This window comes from Arachis hypogaea, chromosome 17 (assembly GCF_003086295.3).
Source record: "Arachis hypogaea cultivar Tifrunner chromosome 17, arahy.Tifrunner.gnm2.J5K5, whole genome shotgun sequence".
In the NCBI taxonomy this organism is placed as follows: domain Eukaryota; kingdom Viridiplantae; phylum Streptophyta; class Magnoliopsida; order Fabales; family Fabaceae; genus Arachis; species Arachis hypogaea.
Genome location: NC_092052.1, coordinates 123,774,591 through 123,782,951, shown reverse-complemented (window position 1 = coordinate 123,782,951; position 8,361 = coordinate 123,774,591). Strand labels below are relative to the sequence as shown.

Here is an 8,361-nt window from a genome sequence, read left to right as displayed (position 1 = left end):
CAGAACTGCAAGTTTTATGGACTTCCATCCAAAGATCCTTTTCAGTTCTTAACTGAATTCTTGCAGATCTGTGATACTGTTAAGACCAATGGGGTTAATCCTGAGGTCTACAGGCTTATGCTTTTCCCATTTGCTGTAAGAGACAGAGCTAGAATATGGTTGGACTCTCAACCTAAGGATAGCCTGAACTCTTGGGATAAGCTGGTCACGGCTTTCTTAGCCAAGTTCTTTCCTCCTCAAAAGCTTAGCAAGCTTAGAGTGGATGTTCAAACCTTCAAACAAAAAGAAGGTGAATCCCTCTATGAAGCTTGGGAGAGATACAAGGAACTGACCAAAAAGTGTCCTTCTGACATGCTTTCATAATGGACCATCCTGGATATATTCTATGATGGTCTGTCTGAACTATCAAAGATGTCACTGGACCATTCTGCAGGTGGATCCATTCACCTAAAGAAAATGTCTGCAGAAGCTCAGGAACTCATTGACATGGTTGCAAATAACCAGTTCATGTATACTTCTGAAAGGAATCCTGTGAGTAATGGGATGCCTATGAGGAAGAGAGTTCTTGAAATTGATACTTTGAATGCCATATTGGCTCAGAACAAAATATTGACTCAGCAAGTTAATATGATTTCTCAGAGTCCGAATGGATTGAAGGAATCATCCAACAGTACTAAAGAGGCCTCTTTTGAAGAAGAAGCTTATGATCCTGAGAACCCTGCAATAGCAGAGGTGAATTCCATGGGTGAACCCTATGGAAACACCTATAATCCCTCATGGAGAAATCATCCAAATTTCTCATGGAAGGATCAACAAAATCCTCAACAAGGCTTTAATAATGGTGGAAGAAACAGGTTTAGCAATAGCAAGCCTTTTCCATCATCCACTCAACAACAGACAGAGAATTTTGAGCAGAATCCATCTAGCTTAGCAAATATAGTCTCTGATCTATCTAAGGCCACTTTAAGTTTCATGAATGAAACAAGGTCCTCCATTAGGAATTTGGAGGCGCAAGTGGGCCAGCTGAGTAAAAGAGTCACTGAAACTCCTCCTAGTACTCTCCCAAGCAATACAGAAGAAAATCCAAAGAGAGAGTGCAAGGCCATTGATTTAACCATCATGACCGAACCTACAAGGGAGGAGGAGGACGTGAATCCTAGTGAGGAAGACCTCCTGGGACGTCCAATGACCAATAAGGAGTTTCCCTTTGAGGAACCAAAGGAATCTAAGGCTCATCTAGAGACCATAGAGATTCCATTAAACCTCCTTCTGCCCTTCATGAGCTCTGATGAGTTTTCTTCCTCTGAAGAGGATGAATAAATTACTGAAGAGCAAGTTGCTAAGTACCTTGGTGCAATCATGAAGCTGAATGCCAAATTATTTGGTAATGAGACTTGGGAAGATGAACCTCCCTTGCTCACCAATGAACTGAATGCATTGGATAGGCAGAAATTACCTCAAAAAAAACAAGATCCTGGCAAATTCTTAATTCCCTGCAAAATAGGCACCATAACCTTTGAGAAGGCTCTGTGTGACCTGGGGTCAGGCATAAACTTAATGCCACTCTTTGTAATGGAGAAACTTGGGATCTTTGAGGTGCAAGCTGCCAGAATCTCATTAGAGATGGCAGACAACTCAAGAAAACAGGCTTATAGACAAGTAGAGGATGTGTAAGTAAAGGTTGGAGGCCTTTACATCCCTGCTGATTTCATAATCCTAGACACCGGGAAGGAAGAGGATGAATCCATCATCCTTGGAAGACCCTTCCTAGCCACAGCAAGAGCTGTGATTGATGTGGACAGAGGAGAGTTGGTCCTTAAACTGAATAAGGACAACCTTGTGTTTCAAACTCAAGGATCTCCTTCTGTAACCATGGAGAGGAAGCATGAAAAGTTTCTCTCACTGCAGAGTCAACCAAGGCCCCCACAATCAAACTCTAAGTTTGGTGTTGGGAGGCCACAACCAAAATCTAAGTTTGGTGTTGAAACCCCACATTCAAACTCTAAGTTTGGTGTTGGGAGGTTCCAACAATGCTCTGAATATCTGTCAGGCTCCATGAGAGCTCACTGTCAAGCTATTGACATTAAAGAAGCGCTTGTTGGAAGGCAACCCAATGTTGTCTAATTATATTTATTTATTTTCTATTGTTATTTTATATTTTCTTTAGGATAATGATCATGTGAAGTCACAAAAACTACTGAAAAATAAAAAACAGAATGAAAAATAACAGTAAAAATAGCACACCCTGGAGGAGGAGCATTCTGGCGTTTAAACGCTAGAAACAAGCATCTGTCTGGCGTTTAACGCCAGAAACAAGCACCAAGTTGGCGTTTAACGCCAGAAACAAGCATCTGCCTGGCGTTAAATGCCAGAAACAGGCTACATTTGGGCATTTAACGCCAGAAACAAGCAGCAGTCTGGCGTTAAACGCCAGGATTGCACAGCAAGGGCATTTTACACGCCTAATTGGAGCAGGGATGTTAAGTTCTTGACCCCACTTGATCTGTGGATCCCACAGGATCCCCTCAGGATCTGTGGACCCCACAGGATCCCTACCTTTTCTTCTCTTCTCTTCACACCTTTTCATAACCCTCTTTCCCAAATACCCTTCACCAATCACCTCAATCACTCTTTCCCATCACCCCCTCACCACTCACATCCATATTCTCTTCCCTATAAACCCCACCTACCTCTAAAATTCAAATTCTTTTTTTCCCTCCCAAACCCAACCCTAATGGCCGAACCTTAACCCCCTCACTCCTGTACAAACCCCTCATTCCTTGTTCATTTTCACACAACACAACCCTCTCTTCTTCCCCTTGGCCGAATACACACCTCTCTCCCTCTCCTCCATTCTTCTTCTTCTTCTTCTACAACTTTCTTTCTTCTTTTGCTCGAGGACGAGCAAACATTTTAAGTTTGGTGTGGTAAAGGCATAGCTTTTTGTTTTTTCATAACCATTAATGGCACCTAAGGCCAGAGAAACCTCAAGAAAGAGGAAAGGGAAGGCAATTGCTTCCACCTCTAAGTCATGGAAGATGGAGAGATTCATCTCAAAGGTCCATCAAGACCACTTCTATGAAGTTGTGGCCAAGAAGAAAGTGATCCCTGAGGTTCCTTTCAAGCTCAAAAAGAATGAGTATCCGGAGATCCGACATGAGATCCGAAGAAGAGGTTGGGAAGTTCTTACCAACCCCATTCAACAAGTCGAGATCTTAATGGTTCAAGAGTTCTATGCAAATGCATGGATCACTAGGAACCATAATCAAAGTGTGAACCCGAATCCAAAGCCTTGGCTTACCATGGTTCGGGAGAAATACTTAGATTTTAGTCCGGAAAATGTAAGGCTGGCGTTCAACTTGCCAATGATGGAAGAAAACGCACGCCCCTACACTAGAAGGGTAAACTTTGATCAAAGGTTGGACCAAGTCCTCATAGACATATGTGAGGAAGGAGCTCAATGGAAAATTGACTCAAGAGGCAAGCCAGTTCAATTAAGAAGGCATGACCTCAAACCAGTGGCTAGGGGATGGTTAGAGTTCATTCAACGCTCAATCATTCCTACTAGTAACCGGTCTGAAGTTACTATAGACCGGGCCATCATGATCCATAGTATCATGATTGGAGAGGAGGTGAAAGTTCATGAGATTATACCTCAAGAACTCTACAAGGTGGCTGACAAGTCCTCCACTTTGGCAAGGTTAGCCTTTCCTCACCTCATATGCCACCTCTGTAATTCGGCTGGAATTGATATAGAGGGAGACATCCTTATTGAAGGGGACAAGCCCATCACTAAGAAAAGGATAGAGCAAACAAGAGATCATGGACCTCATCAAGAGCATGAGGAAATTTTTCACCATGAAATCCCTGAGATACCTCAAGGGATGCACTTCCCTCCACAAAACTATTGGGAGCAAATCAACACCTCCCTAGGAGAATTAAGTTCCAACATGGGACAACTAAGGGTGGAGCATCAAGAGCACTCTATCATCCTCCATGAGATTAGAGAAGATCAAAGAGCTATGAGGGAGGAGCAACAAAGACAAGGAAGAGACATAGAGGAGCTCAAGAGCACTATTGGTTCTTCAAGAAGAGGAAGACGCCACCCTCACTAAGGTGGACCCGTTCCTTAATCTCCTTGTTTTTATTTTTATGTTTTTTGTTACTATGCTTTATGTTTTATTTATGTTTGTGTCTTTACTATATGATCACTAGTGTCTAAGTGTCTATGCCTTAAAGTTATGAATGTCCTATGAATCCATCACCTCTCTTAAATGAAAAATGTTTTAATTACAAAAGAATAAGAAGTACATGGTTTCAAATTCATCCTTGAAACTAGTTTAATTATTTTTGATGTGGTGACAATACTTTTTATTTTCTGAATGAATGCTTGAACAGTGCATATGTCTTTTGAAATTGTTGTTTATGAATGTTAAATATGTTGGCTCTTGAAAGAATGATGAAAAGGAGAAATGTTATTGATAATCTGAAAAATCATAAAATTGATTCTTGAAGCAAGAAAAAGCAGTGAAGAACAAAGCTTGCAGAAAAAAAGAAAAGAAAAATAGCGGAAAAAAAAAGAGAAAAAGAAAAAGAAAAAGCAAGCAGAAAAAGCTAAAAGCTCTTTAAACCAAAAGGCAAGAGCAAAAAGCCAATAACCCTTAAAACCAAAAGGCAAGGGTAATGAAAAGGATCCAAGGCTTTGAGCATCAGTGTATAGGAGGGCCTAAAGGAATAAAATCCTGGCCTAAGCGGCTAAACCAAGCTGTCCCTAACCATGTGCTTGTGGCGTGAAGGTGTCAAGCCAAAAGCTTGAGACTGAGCGGTTAAAGTCGAGGTCTAAAGCAAAAAAAGAGTATGCTTAAGAACCCTGGACACCTCTAATTGGGGAATTTAGCAAAGCTAAGTCACAATCTGAAAAGGTTCACCCAGTTATGTGTATGTGACATTTATGTATCCAGTGGTAATACTGGAAAACAAAGTGCTTAAGGCCACGGCCAAGACTCATGAAGTAGCTGTGTTCAAGAATCAACATACTGAACTAGGAGAATCAATAACACTATCTGAATTCTGAGTTCCTATAGATGCCAATCATTCTGAACTTCAATGGATAAAGTGAAATGCCAAAACTATTCAAGAGGCAAAAAGCTACTAGTCCCGCTCATCTAATTGGAGCTAAGTTTCATTGATATTTTAGAATTTATAGTATATTCTCTTCTTTTTATCCTATTTGATTTTTAGTTGCTTGGGGACAAGCAACAATTTAAGTTTGGTGTTGTGATGAGCGGATAATTTATACGCTTTTTGGCATTATTTTTACATAGTTTTCAATATGATTTAGTTAGTTTTTAGTATATTTTTATTAGTTTTTAATTAAAAATCACATTTCTGGACTTTACTATGAGTTTGTGTATTTTTCTATGATTTCAGGTATTTTCTGGCTGAAATTGAGGGACTTGAGCAAAAATCAGATTCAGAGGTTGAAGAAGGACTACAGATGCTGTTGAATTCTGACCTCCCTGCACTCAAAGTGGATTTTCTGGAGCTACCAAAGTCCAAAAGGCGCGTTCTCAATTGTGTTGGAAATTAGACATCCAGGGCTTTCCAGAAATATATAATAGTCCATACTTTGCCCGAGTTTAGATGACGCAAACTGGCATTCAACGCCAGCTTCTTGCCCTATTCTGGAGTTAAACGCCAGAAACAGGTTACAAACTGGTGTTCAACTCCAAGAGAAGCCTCTACACGTGTAAAGCTCAATGATCAGCCCAAGCACACACCAAGTGGGCCCCGGAAGTGGATTTCTGTATCATTTACTCATTTCTGTAACCCTAGTAACTAGTTTAGTATAAATAGGACTTTTTGCTATTGTATTTATATCTCTAAACGTTTAGTTCTTAGATCATGGAGGCTGGCCACTAGGCCATGCCTGGACCTTGTTCTTATGTATTTTCAACGGTAGAGTTTCTACGCACCATAGATTAAGGTGTGGAGCTCTACTGTTCCTCATGAATTAATACAAAGTACTATTATTTTTCTCTTCAAGTCTAGGAGTAAATGTTACGTACTTAAGGCTTCGAGAAGTAAACTTAATAGGTTGGCCTCTCATAATTGTCAATAATTGGTTTGTTAACTAGGATGGTGATCTCAAGTACCCAAGTCTTAGCCAAGAGTTCTTTATTTTGCTTTCTTTACTTACTCACTCAATTTACTTCCTTGCCATCTTATAAACAAAACCCCTTTTTTTTACCCCATCATAGCCAATACGCATGCACTCCATTGGTTCCTAGGGAGACGACCCGGAGTCCAAATATTCCGGTAAATTTTCATTGGGGTACGTTATTTGTGACACAAAACCCATATCTCTATCTTAATTTGATTGCAAGGATTGTCTGTTGGTTTGGAGCTATACTTGCAATGAAGTTATTCCTTCCCTTAGGAAGAAAATCTATACCAACAACAAAAGGCGCGTATCACAGCGGCAGCTCAAGGGAACAACCACACAGCCCATGATAGCGACAGTAGGGGATGGTGGCTCTGGAAAGATTCTGCGGTTCACCATAGCTCGACAGCAGTGCAGATATGGCAAGGACGAGCTCCACCTCCTCCCAGCATGCAACAGCGCCGATGGAGGACGCAACACTGGCAATGGTGACATGCAGATAGCGGTGGCAGTCCACCAGCTCCAACAACGGCGGCTCCTTCCTCCGCATCTCCTCTCTCACGCGGCTCTACTCGATGGTGGCTTCAAGGCGGACCAGCGGCGAGGGTTTCACAATGGCAGCTAACAGAAACGGCGCCTCCTCCCCTTCGGCCATGGCTCGCATCTTCTCCTCCCTCCCCTGTTCGCGATTCCAACGGCGGCAAAGATCCGATGAAGCTGGCAGCGATGGCGCGATGGTGGCGGCGAGGCGTGGTGCAGTGTTGGTGCGGCTTCTCTACAGCGATGATGACCACTCCCTCTCTCTCTTAGGGCCGCGCTCTATCTCCCTCTCCTCTGGTCTCTTGACGGTGCCGCGGCAGCGGCGGCAAGGCCCACCGTCCGTGACGCGTCTCCCTTCTCCGTTCCTCTCCCTCTCTTCTGTTCATTTTTGGGATAATTATTAATATAATTAGGGTATAATGTAGTATTAAAAATTAGTTTTAATCCAATAAAATTATCTTTAAAGAAATTACTACTAATTAAATAAAAATTAGAAATAATTAAATTAATTTCTTTTATTTATAAAACAAAGTTTAACATCTATATATTCAAAATATAATATATAAAATTTTCATTATTTCTTAATTACTAGAACTTCAAATTATAATTTAGAAATTACTTGATTTATATGTAAAAATCTCCGAAAATATAATCTTGATTAAATAGAATAAATCATAAAATAAATTATTATTTAATTTTTGAAAATCTGGGGTCTTACAAAATCTCTCAAAGTGCACCTTTGTAGTAGAAGTTGGGAAGTTCCTGAGTTTCATGATAACCCAAAGAGGAATAGAAGCAAACCCAGACACATGCTAGGCTATACTTAACATGAAGAGCCCGACTTGTGTCAAAGAGGTCCAACAACTAAACAGACGGTTGGCTGCTCTATCCAGATTTTTAGCAGGGTCAGCTTTGAAATCACTTCCCCTTTACTCAATCCTAAGGAAAGGGAAGCAGTTCGAATGTACCTCGGAATGCGAACAAGCCTTCCAAGACTCCAAAGCATTCCTAGGGCAACCACTCATACTTACCTGGCCTCTCATAGGGGAAAAGGTCTTGCTATATCCGTCAGTTGCAAACTGGACTATAGCTTCGGCCTTAGTCCGAGAAGACAAAAAGGGGTAGCAACCTATCTATTTCATCAGCAAAGCTCTACAAGGGGCAGAGTTGAACTATCAAAAGATAGAAAAATTTGCTTATGCCCTTATCCTCACATCTTGAAGGCTCCGACCTTACTTCCAGGCTCACACCATTAAAATCCGCACTAATCAACCCATGAATCACATCTTATAAAAGACGGACTTAGCAGAATGGATGTTGCAGTGGGCAGTAGAGTTGTCCGAGTTTGACCTAAGGTACAAAACTCAGACAGCCATTAAGTCACAGTATCTTGCCGATTTCATCACCGAATACACCGAAAGCCCAAGAAACCTAGTTACATGGAGCTTGTATGTAGACGGGTCATCAAATAAGGCTGGAAGTGGAGCTGGTGTTATCTTGGAAAGCGATCAAGGAACTCGGATAGAGCTATCTTTAAAATTCAAGTTTCCTACTTCTAATAATCAAGCAGAATATGAGGCGCTACTTGCTGGCTTGAAGCTGGCTAAAGAAGTAGAGGCAGAAAAGATGGTGGTGTTTAGTGATTCACAAGTAAAAAA

At 41.2% G+C, this 8,361-nt stretch overlaps 1 non-coding gene across 1 annotated transcript; it reads right to left on the bottom strand.

Moving 5' to 3' along the window:
• Positions 1-249: 249 nt before the first annotated feature.
• Positions 250-357, bottom strand: LOC112768452 (small nucleolar RNA R71). The gene has a single exon (XR_003185878.1). It is a non-coding gene; the product is annotated as a small nucleolar RNA R71 (small nucleolar RNA).
• Positions 358-8,361: the final 8,004 nt, after the last annotated feature.